We start from the raw sequence: 14,891 nt of genomic DNA, 5'->3' as shown, positions 1-14,891 counted from the left end.
GTAGCTGTTGCTGTAAATCACTGAAGCATCGGTTCAAAACAATTTTGTTATGGTGCTTAATTACTTTTGCTATAATTTGATTGGGTTTAAAGGATAATGTATGAAACTAATATAGGTTTGTTTTTATTTTCAGTATGTCTACTTCTATTATTACCTTGTTAGCTTATAAAAACTTAACGGCGAAAACTACATACAATGAAAATCGCACCTAAACACTATGCTAATGATAGATGATCTTAGGTTCGTCTTGCAAGAGGATTGTCCTCAAGCTCCTACGCCTAACGTCACTGTGGTGGTGCGCAACGTCTATGACCAATGTCTACATCTTGGCGAGAATATCTTTTGTAACGACCCAGAATTTCCCACACACTTCTAGGTCACGTTAACTACCCAACTGTTTAAACTTAATCCCAAACACGAGATATCAACTCCCTGTGCAATAATTATATAAAGTCAAGCTTCACCTCTCATCAATTTACCAATAATTCAATTCCATAGAATATCAATGAACAACATCCGTGGACAACCTCACGAAGCAAACTTATTATTCCCAACTAGGCAAAACTCAATGAATGGAAGAAAACTAACATAAACGCCTATCCCGAAATGAAATAAACAACAAGTGGGAACCTCCCAATTATTCAGATAAGATCAAATAGTTTATCGAAACAAACATAGGTTCTTATCTAACTAAAACTTAAGCTAAGCAAAGGTAACTACGCAGCTTATGGTCCTCGTTTGTCATGTCTCCTCCGTCTCATCACCATGGTCACCAACAAATCTTTCACCTGAAACAATAATTGCAGAGGGGGTGAGTATATAAATATACTCCGTAAGTAGCCCTCACCAACACTCGCACACATCATGCTCAACAAAATCATGAAAACATTCATAGTCATGCTCTTCATCACATCATACAACTAAACATAGGCACGTTCTATGAAATCTGGTGACAACCACAACTAGGAACACATTAACTACCAACCTCGAGTCTCTCTAACATCTCAAATGCCTCTAGGCTTATCACAGCTATCCTAGCCCTCCACTGTTACTTCTTCGAGTAGAGTCGGCCTCTGACCATTTTTACCCAAAGCCCCGACACTACTGCATCGGCCCTCGACCATTTTTACCCGAGGCCCTGATGACTTCACCATCTATTGGCCCTTGACCATTTTTACCCAAGGCCCCAATAGCCTTCCTTCCAACGGACTCCTCGCATCGACCCTCGACCATTTATACCCGAGGCCTCGATACTCAATTAGTGACGTATCAGCCTCCGACCATTTATACCCGAGGCCCTGACACTCACTCATTCCTTTACTCCAAGAATCCAACTCTCACTGGAGTCTTACTATATACTTTCTTAAACCATGACCCCTGCATCTTTCAGCTCACAAATACCATTCAGCATGCTTTCACAACATAAACAACATTCTAATAATGAAATAATACACCAATCATGCTCTCACAATACAACTTTTCTTAACAACAACTCCACAATGAATTTTGTCGCAACAGAGCATAACCAAACAAATTTTAAACCATTAGAGCCCGACACAGTTCACCCAAAACACTTAATATCCAACATCAATATTCAATAAGCATTACTAAGTATAATAACACACAAAACACACCGAACAATTCATGCATATTCAGACAACAAACGTTTCCACAGCAATACTCAGTAGTTTAGCAAGGCAGAAATCTCACCATTTACACCGATAAATATCCAACACCACTCCAAGTATACCAATTAACACAACGAGAGTTGTTTAGCATAATGACGTAACAAATTAATGTTAAACACCACAAACCAGCACATTAGAGACTATTTAACACACATTAACGCACGCACACGCCCCTTGTCTACTTACTCACAACCGCGCCCTTAAGTTTTGCGTCGATCTCCCACCTAAGCACTAAAACAGAAAAATACAGCAAGTTACGTACACTATTCGGCCTTCGAAATCAATAATAAAAGGGTTCAAATGACTCATTACCACCAAAACCGACTTCGTATGGGTGTGGGCCACCTAGATCTAGCTCGCCAAGGTGTGGGTAGTCTAAATCGAGCTTCGAACGGATGTGGGTCACCGCCAAACGTCCTAAAATGCTGCTGTAACGCACGAATCCCGCCGAACACTGCTGTAACGCATGAATCCCGCCGCTCATGTTGAGGGATCATTGCCGTTCGTGACCACCGGAGTTGCTGTTCGTCGGAGGATGAGATCGTAGCAGCAGGTCATCGAGGTTCGCCGTGGATCTGATATGTTCGTCGTGCGCCGCCGCGAGGAACGCTGTAGGAACGGTGCTGGCAGATCTGGGTCGTCCGCCGGAGAACGCGTCGCCGGAGGAAATAGCGCCGCCGCTGCTGTGAATCGCCGGGGGAAGTCGCGCCGCCGCTGCTGCTGAATTGCCGGGAGAAGTCGCGCCGCTGCTGCTGTTGTTACGGAGGTGGTCGCCGGCCGCCGCTGCTGCAGTTTCGAGGAGGCGCCGCCGCTTCCGTCGCCGCCGTGAGGTGTGGTCGCTGGTGAACAAGAAGAAGAAGAGGGGTGGGTGACGGCTAGGACAACAAGGGAGAAAGAGAAGGAGAAGATGAAGTTTTTTTGTTTTCTTTTTCCTCTTTTCCTTTGTTTTAAAACCAACTTAACCCAATAAAGGCCCAACATGTCCAAGCCAAAGAGAAAAGAAATCCATCCCATCTTAAAACAAGACCACCACACAGAGTCCGGTAAATATAAATTTAATTGGAGTTTAGAGCCCGATAGATATGTATAAATTTAATTAACAATTAATTTAAAAATTAAATGAAAAATCTCCTGACTCGAGACTAACTAACCTGAGGGACTCGGGGCGTTACATCTGTTGTGCTTGCTAAGAAGCACGGGGACACGGTCACCGCTAAGGAGATAATGTTTGGACAACTGTCCTCACAAGCTCGACATCAAGCCCTTAAGTTCTTTTACAACTCCCGTATGAAAGAGGGCTCCTCAGTGCGAGAACATGTTCTCAACCTGATGGTCCACTTCAATGTGGCAGAGTTGAACGGGACCATCATAGACAAGTAGAGTCAGGTAAGCTTCATTATGGAATCTCTTACGAAGAGTTTCCTGCCATTCCATAAAAAAACGGTTATGAATAAGCTTGTGTACACTTTTACTACGCTTTTAACGAGTTGCAAATATATCAATCTCTTATGAAAAATAAGGGACAATAAAGGAGGCAAACGTTGCCACCTCAAAGATGTTCCACCGAGGTTCATCCTCTGGAACCAAATTTGTGCCCTCCTCTTCTGGAAGTAAGACTTTCAAGAAGAAGAAGGCTGCTGGTAAGGGGTTTAAACTTGACTTTGCTGTTGCCGCTGCTAAGAAAGGCAAGGCCAAGGCTGCTGACAAAGGAAAATGTTTCCACTGGAACGTAGACGGGTATTTGAAGTGCAATTGTCCGAAATACCTGGCCATGAAGAAGAAAGCCAATGAAGGTAAATATGATTTACTTATTTTGGAAACTTATTCAGTGGAGAATGATTACTCTGCCTGGATACTTGAATTAGGAGCCCCTAACCATGTTTGTTCCTCATTTCAGGGAATTAGTTCCTAGAGACAACTTGAAGCCGGAGAGATGACTCTCAAGGTCGGAACGGGAGAAGTTATCTCAGCTCTAGCAGTAGGAGAGCTTAAGTTGTTTTTAGACAAGAAATCATATATTTTATTAGATAATGTATATGTTGTTCCTAAAAATTAAGAGGAACATGATTTCTATTTCTTGTCTATTAGAACAATTGTACTTTGTTTCTTTTTCCATGAATGAAGTGTTCATTTCCATAAATGGTGTTAACACTTCTTCTGCCAAATTAGAAAACAACTTGTACGTGCTAAGACCAATCATAACTAAAGCAATTTTAAATACTAAGTTATTTAAAAATGCTAAAACTAAAACTAAAAGGCAAAAAGTTTCTCCTAAAGAAAATACCTATCATTGGCACTTAGTATTAGGTCCCATTAATCTAAATAGGATTGAGAGGTTGGTTAAGAATCTCATTCTAAGCGAGTTAGAAGACTATTCTTTACCACAATGTGAATCTGGTCTTGAAGGCAATATGACTAAAAGACCTTTTTCTGGAAAGGGTTAGAGAGCCAATGAGCCCTTAGAACTTATACATTCAGACCTTTGTGGTCTGATGAATGTTAAAGCTCGAGGATGGTATGAATACTTGATCTCTTTTATGGATGATTATTCAAGGTATGGTTATTTATACCTAATGCAACACAAGTCTGAAGCCCTTGAAAAGTTTAAGTAGTACAAGACCGAAGTTGAAAATCAATTAGGTAAAACCATTAAAACACTTCGATCTGATCGGGGTGGAGAGTATATGGACTTGAGATTCCAAGACTATATGATATAACATGGAATCACGTCCCAACTCTCAGCCCCTAGTACACGTCAGCAAAATGGTGTATCAGAAAGGAGAAACATAACCTTGTTAGACATGGTTCATTCAATGATGAGCTATGCTTAGTTGCCAAACTCATTGTGGGGTTTGACATCGAAGAGTGTTTCTGAAACACCCTTTGAACTATGGAAGATTCGTAAAAGTTGTTTACGCCACATCCGTATTTGGGGATTTCCGGTACATGTGCTCGTGACTAACCAAAAGAAATTGGAGTCTCGTTCAAAAGTATGCGTATTCGTAGCTTACCCTAAAGAGACGAGAGGTGGTCTCCTCTTCGATCCGGAAGAAAACAGAGTGTTTGTATCCACAAACGCCACTTTCTTAGAAGAAGACCACGTTCGAAATCATAAACCACGAAGTAAGGTAGTGATGAACGAGATTTTCGAAGAGGCTACAAACACGTCAGTAAGAGTTGTTGATCAAGCTGACACTTTAACAAAAGTTGTTGATGAAACCAGTACATCACGTCAGTCACATCCACGTTAGGAATTGATGGTGCCTTGATGTAGTGGGAGAATTGTGTCACAACTTGACCGCTGTGTCAGGTTAACAGAAACCGAAGTTGTCATACCTGATGATGGTTTCGAGGATTTATTGACCTATAAACAGGCAATGCAAGATGTGGACAATGACAAATGGGTCAAAGCCATGGACTTGGAAGTGAAGTCTATGTACTTCAATTCCGTTTGGGAACTTGTAGACCAACCTGACGGGGTAAGACCCATAGGGTGCAAATGGATCTACAAGAGAAAACGAGAGGCCAAATGAAAGGTACAGACCTATAGCTATGCTCAAGTTCATATGAATACTTTTGTCCATTGCTACATATTATGACTATGAGATTTGGCAAATGGACGTCAAGACTGCCTTTCTGAATGTCAATCTTTAAGAAAGTATTTATGTGTCTCAACCCGAGGGCTTCATAGCTCAAGGTTAAGAGCAAAAGGTTTGCAAGCTTAAACGGTCCATATACAAATTGAAACAAGCATCTTGATCTTAGAACATAAGGTTTGATACTGCGATCAAATCTTATGGTTTGGACCAAAATGTTGATGAGCCTTGTATATACAAAAAGATTGTGAACAACACCGTAGCCTTCTTAGTGTTGTATGTGGATAATATTCTACTCATTGGGAATGATGTAGAATATCTCACTGACATAAAAAAGTGGCTAACTACTAAGTTCCAAATGAAGGATTTGGGAGAAGCTCAGTATATTCTTGGTATCCAAATTCTAAGGAATTGCAAGAACAAAACGTTAGCCTTTTCTCAAGCAACTCTTATCGAGAAGATGCTTGTTCGATATCCGATGCAGAATTCCAAGAAGGGCTTATTGCCTTTCAGGCAGGAAAGTCAACTGTCTATGGAATAATGTCCTAAGACGCCTCAAGAAGTTAAGGATATGAGACGCATATGCTATGTTTCAGCAGTTGGCAGCCTAATATACACTATGTTGTGCACTAGGCTTGACACTTAGAAAGGAATATGAGACGCATCTGACATTTGCTCATCACAATTTAGTGTGATAACAGTGGTGTTGTGGCAAATTCTAAAGAACCTCAAAGCCACAAGAGAGGAAAGCACATAAAAACAAAGTACCACCTAATATGAGAGATGTGCAACGAGGGGATGTGATTGTCACAAAGATCGCTTCGGAGCACAACATTGCTCATCCTTTTACGAAAGCTCTCACGACTCAAGTGTTTAAGGGCCATCTAGAGAGTATAGGTCTACGAGCATTGCACGATTAGTCTAGGGCAAGTGGGATAAGTGTAACGGGTATAGTGTATGCCCTAGTTTATTGTATTTTCCCTTAGCTTTATGGTTATGTACTACCACTCGAGTTTAGTTCAAGTGGGAGTTTGTTGGGTGCGTTGCCCTAAACTTGTAGTTTGAATTTATGTAAAAATAAATTTATATTCAATAAAGTTATATTCAATAAATTTGTTGTTGAATTCATTGCAATGATTTAATCCAATAAACTAAACATCCAACGTTATTGTCACGTAACTGGGACAGTTTATATACTGGGTATATATTTGATATACCCTCGATATACAAGTGGATAATATCCCGGGAATAACCTGAAGGGTCTATGGTATATGAATAAGGCTAGGTACCTTATCCTGACAACATATAGATACGACCCACTTTGTAAATGTTATAGACGACCCGATCCAGGTCGTTCATGTGAAGACATGTGAGTGGAGGAATCCTATACAATGATTTTGTATAAGACCGGACCACAAAATATCCAATATTTAGATGTAACGCCGTTGACTAATAGATTGCTATTTTATAGAATGACCAGACAACTCATTCTCAATCCTGAGTGAGTTATGGACTCCTGCCCACGAGGGCTCGTCTTTTAATCTGTATGGGTGAGAGTTGCCCGAGTTGTCGACACAACATTGCTACCAGTTTGGGGACGAGACCGAGTGGGGAGCTCAGAACATGACTTCACAAGATAGAATTCACTTCTTCCCAACATTAGGGAGTAGATGAGTGTTCTCTTAAATACTAACTCTGTGACTTGAACAAGAGGCCCCACCCTCTCACTGGCCCGAGAGGGACTTCCGGTTATTGGTTGGACTATAATCGGGTTGTTCATTAAAGGAGCAGTGGTATTTAAGGAGCAAGATGTAACTCATAGGTAAAACAGTAATTTGTGATTACGCTTGTTTACATGCATAAAAAGAAGGTTTTAGATGCTGTTTTTACTATGTTTCAGCTTTGTTTCGGATTTTTCTCGATCGTTTGAGTTCCAATTCATGCAAAATTCATATACTATGGTTTGTCGATGGCTTATATTGTATTTATGACATTTTAGGACCATTTGGGAGTGCAAATTAATCAAAAGAAGCAAAAAGACGAAAAAGTTACATGGGAGGCGCCAGGCGCCTGGGATGCCTGCAGAAAAACAGGTTTTCTTCCAACTTTGCCCTTAATGAAACGCGTCTTCCAATGCGTTTTGGTGGTTCCAACCGATGCATACGTGTAGAAGAAGTGTTCCACTATCAGTTTGAGCACGATTTGGTCAGTCAAAGGAGTTGGAAATGGGTGATTCACCATCGTTTTAGGACCTACCTAACCAATTCTGCACAGCTATAAATTCCAGCAACTTCTCCACCAAATTCATCAAGCCTTGCTTCCTTCTCTTGATCATTTTTAGTGTTTCTTTGTTGCTTTCTAAGTACTTTTGAGTTGCTTTCATTAGTTGCTTTTGGTTTTTAAATCCCGAGCACTTTACATTCTTTTATTGAGCTTTGTTTTGTTTCCATTTGTACTTAGTTATTTTCTACTTATTCAAATATATAAAAATCTAGCACTTTGCTTATCTTCTCTTTGCCTTTACTTTATTTTTAGTTAAGAGAGTTGTGTTTTTGGAGGAAAGAGCACGTGACACTCTCCCTTGCTTGAAAGAGAAGGGCGAAGCTCTCAATCCCGATAAAAACTCTCCGTTAGTTAACTTTCGTTTTTCACACATGCATTCCACATTCAACCATTTTACTTGCTGTATTTTCTTCAATATGTCTTTCTAAATTCCCGTCTCTAGCCCGGTTATGGATAGTTAGCCTTTTATGTCTAAAAAGGGTTGCTAAGAAGTAGTGTTTTTGCTTTCCATTCATTGCTCAACATGTTTTCCCAAAAAGTTAGGATTTAGAGAAGGCCACTGTAAGTCTTAACAAGTCAATACTGAAAAGGTTGCTTATTTGCATTGTTGAGTGGTTAAACCGAGGAGAGCAGCGCCTTAGACATAAGGGTTCCGCTTAAGTAGCCTAGACATAGGACCTTAACCCGAGGTTGCGACTATTTCCATCCTAAAACTAAGATATATCTCATAATAGACATATTAGGGAATGTCTTAGGACTTTGAACTTGCTTAGACATAAGTAAAGTGAGAAGCGTAGTCGTTAGTTTCTAAAGTAAAATGCATATTATCCTTAGCATGTCCTTGATTCTTTGTTGGCTAACTTGAAGTAATTCGGGCTAGGTTTTATCATTCTAAGTCCAAATCCCAAATCCAAACCATTATTTGTGACCACTTCCCATTTTACAAGAATCACTCATTCCAACATTCACTATTCTTTAAAAACTTTAGAGTTTGGAAATTGTTTAGAAGTCCTTGAGGATCGATACTTGGATACTCCATCCATTTTATATTACTCTGACAGGTGTGCGCTTGCATCTATATAATTGTTACCACGCTTAGCGCGTGCGTTCAGCATAAACGCCCAGTCAATTTGACCCAACTTGAGCTACGAGCACTCGTGAATGATTGATTTGCCATTAATGGTCGCATATTCGTGGACATGAAAACATTCTGCAGTGAAAAAAGTGCAGCTACGGGCTTTACTGGAGTGACCTGCAGTTAACGAATGTTGATTAACTCGGTTAATGAGTTTGACTAATTAATCTCGTAAAGACATTCTTCAGTAATATCATCATGACTTTCGATTATCGTTGGTGCTTCTAATGTATATGTCCATTAGGTCCCCTTGCTAGCTCACTGATAGTGCATTTTATGAACCACATTTTCATGACATTCAGGTGAGAATTATTTAGCATTATTCGATCATTTATGGCTTAGTTACGTGCATAATTGATGTTTTTACATGATCAAGCCATTAGAAAGAATTAGAGCATAAACGATCAATTGAGAGGAAAACTAGTGCAGAAATGGGAGCTTAATGCAGCCACATCAGCACCGCAACGCCATCATGTAGCGTCATGGTGCCTACAGACAAAGCTTAGCCTATTTCCGTGATGACAGCGCTGCACCGTTGTCATGTAGCAGCATGGCGCTATGATCTTTCTCATCCGTCACAATTTTGGGACAGTGCCATGACGCTCACTAATGGCGATGAGATGATTAGTGCGTCGTTTTTAAGACTTTTTGACATTCTCACATTGGAGAATTGGAGTTTTGAGAGGTTTGGCTCGAGAGTTAAAGTGAGAAGGGCGATGAGACGATTTTCAAAGGCCCGTGATCGTTGAGATTGAGTGGGTGACAGTCAATCGACAATACGGCTTTAGTTTCTCTCCTTTCCTTTAACTTTTCTAGATTTATTTTGAAATTCTCAGCGAGATTTTATTGTATTTTCATGAACATGAGTAGCTAATCTTCTTGTTCTAGGGATTCATGTAGCCGCTGAATTTATGAGTTGGAGATATTAACAATTGTCTTGTTTGATTTGTATTTAATCTATTTGTCCATTTATTCGCTTAATGCTTTTAATCTCTTGATCACGGATTAATTGTTGCTAAATCTGAATCTTACGCTCGGATGAGGTGGTTTAGATTGGAACTTGAATGCATGACTGAGATAGTTCGTAGATAAGGAGATTTAGAATTATCTTACAGGTTGTTAAAAGAATAAGACTTAAGGCCTTGCTTGTTAATGAAACTAGATACGGATATTAGTTTCTTGATAAGTGGGAGAATTAATTGTGGTTAGGAGACACAGTTACGATTCTTGATTTCTTGACTTATAGATTTATTGAATATTCAATGTTGACATGTTTAATTTGTCTGCTTGTAGGTTTAGTTGGTGAAATGATCTCCTAGGACCCGTTCTCCATAAAAGTTTTCTTTACTTACCAGTTTATTAAAACTTGACCTGTACACTTGCGGTAAAAATTTTCTGCTACAAGTTTTTGGCGTCGTTGTCGTGTATTGGCAATTATTTTAGTTTCACTTGATACTATGGAGAATTTTTTTAATCTTACTTTAGAGTTGTTTTTTTAATTTTTGTGTCTTTTCTTACTTGTTCTTGTTTTTCTCGGAGTTGATTTGTTTGTGCAAGGACGAAGACACAGTTTTAGTTCCTTTTGATCCTGAAATTGATAAAACCTGTAAAATAAATCGAAAGGAGAAAAAGAAGATGACTGCAGAGATGGATCCACCACCACCTGTGGAACGACCCCAATTAGAACAAAATAACCAAAAGACCATTAGAGATTACTGCCAGCCAAACTTTTCTGAACATGTTGGCATAACCAATTTGCAAATTAATGCCAACAATTTTAAGTTGAAACCTGGCCTCATCTAGATGGTTCGAGAAAATACATTTAGGGGCGATGCCACAGACGATCCAAACAATCACTTGACAATGGTTTTAGATGTTTGTGGTACTGTGAAGATGAACGGACTAACTGATGATGCTATTCGCGATGAACGGACTAACTGATGATGCTATTCGCTTACGCCTTTTTCCTTTTTCTTTGAAGGATAATGCGAGGATTGGTTGAAATCCTTGCATCCAAGCAGTGTTAATTCTTGGCAAGAGATGGTTCAGGCGTTTCCCACAAAAATTTTTCCACCTGCCAAGACAACTCAACTTAGAACAGAGATTGGATCATTCGGGCGATATGATTATAAGCAATTGTTTGAGGTCTGAGAGATACAAGGAGCTTCTAAGGAAATATCCACACCATGGTTATTCGTATTGGCTGCAGATTCAGATGTTTTAAAATGGACTGAATTGACAAACAAGGACTATACTGGATGCTGTAGCTTGAGGTACTTTACTATCCAAAACATCTGAGAATGGTTATATCTTATTGGAGGACATGGCAGCCAATAGTTTTCAATGACCTAGTGATAGATCGAATGCTAAAAGAGTTGTTGGAATGTATGAAATCAATGGGCTAAGTTTCCTAAAAGCTCAAGTTCAAGCTTTGACTACTGCTGTTCTCATTCAATTGAGTTGGTGGCAGTAGCAGATAAATATTCTTACTATGAGGAGCCAACCATCGAGCAAGTTCAGTATGTCAATAAGTGAAATTTTGGCTACAAGGGGAATTAGCAACAGAACTCGCTGCCAACACACTATCACCCAGGATTGAGGAATCATGAAAACTTTTCATATGATAACAACAAGAATGTTCTACAGCCTCTGCTAGGTTTTACATCTCAGCCACCTGAAAAGAAATCATCCTTTGAGGATCTACTTGGGGCTTTCATCAATTAGTCCAGAAGTCGAGCTAATTAGATTGAAAATTAGGTAGAGGACATGGAGGTTAAATTGGAAGGAAACACAACTGCCATCAAGAATATGGAGGTTCAGATAAGGCAAATAGCATCCACCTAGAATACTATGCAGAAAGGGTAGTTTCCAAGTGACACTGAAGTTAACCCACGAGAACATTGCAAATCCGTCACTTTGAGAAGTGGAAAGGAACTCTAGGAGCCTAAAAAGAAAAAAATTGAAGAACCAGTCATCACAACTGAGGAACAGGAAAAAAAAAGAGGAAGTTGTAAATGAGACCACTCCTGCACTACAGGCTGACAAGCCTACTTGTTCTATTCCTTCTAGTCCTTCTGACTCTTTACCTTATCCTGAACATTTCCAAAAGAAAAAGATTAATTCTCAATTTGCTAAATTTTTAGAAATTTTTAAGAAACTTCACATTAATATTCCTTTTGCAATTGCATTGGAAGAAATGCCAAATTATGTGAGGTTTATGATGGAGATTTTGACTGGAAAAATGAAATTTGAGGCTTATGAAACGGTGAATCTCACTAAGGAGTGCAGTGCGATCCTTCAGCGAAAACTACCACATAAATAAAAAGATCTAGAGAGTTTTACTATTCCTTGTACTATTAGTAGTTCATCATTTAATAAGGCTTTATGTCATCTGGGTGCGAGTATTAATTTGGTCCCTTTGTCTATTTTTAGGAAACTTGGTCTTGGAGAGGTGCAACCAACTACGATATCTTTGTAGCTAGCTGATAGATCGATCACTTATCTCAGGGGTGTTATTGAAGATGTTATAGTCAAAGTTGACAAATTCATTTTCCCTGCAGATTTTGTAGACTTAGACGTGGAAGAATATTCAGAGATTCCTATAATTTTAGGACGACCCTTCCTGGCTACTGGACGTGCTCTGATAGACATGTAATTGGGTAAGTTGACTTTGAGAGTTAATGAGGAGGTCGTTGTGTTTGACATATCTCGTGCCATGATATATCCCAATGAGGTAAGTACATGTCATGGGATAGATGTTGTTGATGCAACTGTGGCTGGAATTAGATCTTTCGTTTCATAAATTGATCCCCTTGAAAAATGCATGCTTGGTTCTGATATTAAGAAATTAGGAGAATTAGAGCAGGAGGTTTCTTTTTATCATGATGCTCTTAATCAATTACCAATTATGCATGATAAAAATGTTAAAGTTGATGTGATGGAGCTTAATGATAAAATTGATGAACATATGAAAGCTCTTGCGTTTGAATTGAAACAATTACCTACTCATATTCATTATGTTTTTCTTATTCAGCCTTCTACTTTTCCTGTCATTATATCTGCTTCTTTGAGCCAAGTAGAAGAGGAAAAATTGTTGAGAATTTTGCGCACTCACAAATCTGCTTTAGGATGATCCATTGCTGATATCAAGGGCGTTAGTCATTCGATAGTTATGCATAAAATTATAATGGAGGACACTTTTCGACCATCAGTTGAGCATTAGAGGAGAATGAATTCGGCCATGAAGGATGTGGTAAAAGCTGAAGTTTTAAAACTCTGTAAGGCAGGGATCATTTATTCTATATCTCACAATTCTTGGGTAAGTCATGTGCAGACTGTGCTAGAGAAATGAGGGACGACAGTAATAAAAAATGAAAAAAAAATGAATTCATCTCTAAAAGGACAGTAACTGGGTGGCGAGTGTGCATTGACTATAGAAAATTAAATAAGGCTACCAGAAAAGATCACTTTCCTCTTCCTTCTATTGATCAGATGCTTGATAGATTAGCAGGTTATCCTTACTATTGTTTTCTTGATGGTTATTCAGGTTACAATCGAATCGCGATTGCTCTTGAGGATCAAGAGAAGACGACAATCACATATTCTTATGGTACCTTTGCCTTCAGCCAAATGCCATTTGGGTTGTGTGTAATGCCCTTACTACATTTCAGCGATGCATGATGGCTATTTTTGCTGATATGGTTGAGGACATCATGGAGGTTTTTATGGATGATTTTTCTATTTTTGGTTCTTCATTTGACACTTGCCTCCATAATCTTTCTCGTCTTTTGTAGCATTGTCAAGAAACTAACCTTGTTCTAAATTGAGAAAAATATCATTTTATGGTTACAGAATGTATTGTTCTGGGACATAAGGTTTCAGAGAAGGGATTGGAAGTTGATAGGGCTAAAATTTCACCGATTGAACAACTTCATCCCCTAACAAATGTGAAAGGAGTTAGGAGTATTTTAGGACATCCAGGATTTAACAGGCGCTTTATTAAAGATTTTTCAAAAGTTGCAAAAGCGTTATGTAATCTTCTTGAAAAAGATGCTCCTTTTCTTTTTACTGATGATTGTTTGCTAGCATTTAATATGTTAAAAGAGAAACTGACTTCTGCACCTGTTATTGTAGTTCCTGATTGGAGCCAACCTTTTGAGATTATGTGTGATGCTAAAATTACACTACTAAAATTTTTCAGAGCAATTTATTATGCAAGTAGGAGTCTTTACAGTGCACAACAAAATTACACTACTACAGAAAAGGAGATGTTTGCTGTAGTTTTTGCTTTCGATAAATTTAGGCCATATTTGTTAGGCACTCAAGTGATTAGACCACGCAGCTCTTCGATATTTATTTAATAAGAAGGATGCAAAACCTCGCCTGATTTGATGGATTATTCTTTTGCAGGAGTTTTATTTTGAGATTAAGGATATGAAAAGTTGTGAAAATGTGGTAGCTGATCACTTGTTGAGGATTGAACAGAACAATCCCAAAACATTCCCCATCACAGAAGATTTTCCTGATGAGAAATTGTATCAGGTAGAGTCTAGTATTTCTTGGTTTGCTGACTTTGTTAATTTTCTTGCAGGAGAAGTATTACCACCGGATCTCAACTCTCATTAAGGGAAAAAATTCTTGCATGATGTAAAACATTACCTGTGGGACGAACCTTTACTTTTCAAATTTTGTTCTGACCAAATCATTCGAAGGTGCGTACCAACTGAGGAAAATAATAATATTTTGTATGAATGTCACTCCTTACCTTATGGCGGGCACTTTGGACCTACTCATACTGCTGCTAAAATATTGCAATCTGATTTTTATTGACCTACCATCTTTAAGGATTGTTATACTTTTGCAAAGACTTGTGACATGTGCCAAAGAACACATAATATTTCTTGAGGTCACGAAATGCCCTTAACTGCTATTTTAGAGGTAGAATTATTTGATGTTTGGGGTATTGATTTTATGGGTCATTTTCCTTCTTCACATGGGTATCTTTATATTTTATTGGTTGTTGACTATGTTTCTAAATGGTTTGAAGTTGTGGCCATGAAAAAGAGTGATGCACGTGTTGTGTTACAATTTTTGCATAAGAATATTTTAACTAGATTTGGCACTCCACGTGCTATTATCACTAATGAAGTCTCGCATTTCTGTAATAAATTGTTTAATTCGATGCTCACC

General features: G+C 38.8%; 1 long non-coding RNA gene across 1 annotated transcript; it reads right to left on the bottom strand.

The window, feature by feature from the left end:
* Positions 1-474: 474 nt before the first annotated feature.
* On the bottom strand, positions 475-7,241 carry LOC148210353 (uncharacterized). Its single transcript, XR_015792269.1, has 4 exons — positions 2,840-7,241; positions 2,001-2,527; positions 1,875-1,919; positions 475-788 (listed from the first exon to the last, which is right to left on the bottom strand). It is a non-coding gene; the product is annotated as an uncharacterized LOC148210353 (long non-coding RNA).
* Positions 7,242-14,891: the final 7,650 nt, after the last annotated feature.

The sequence above is a fragment of the Momordica charantia genome (genome assembly GCF_013281855.1).
Source record: "Momordica charantia cultivar OHB3-1 chromosome 7 unlocalized genomic scaffold, Mcharantia_2.0 BLBB01000007.1, whole genome shotgun sequence".
Taxonomy (NCBI): Eukaryota; Viridiplantae; Streptophyta; class Magnoliopsida; order Cucurbitales; family Cucurbitaceae; genus Momordica; species Momordica charantia.
The sequence above is the reverse complement of the archived record's forward strand: the minus strand, read 5'-3'. Positions and strand labels throughout refer to the sequence as shown.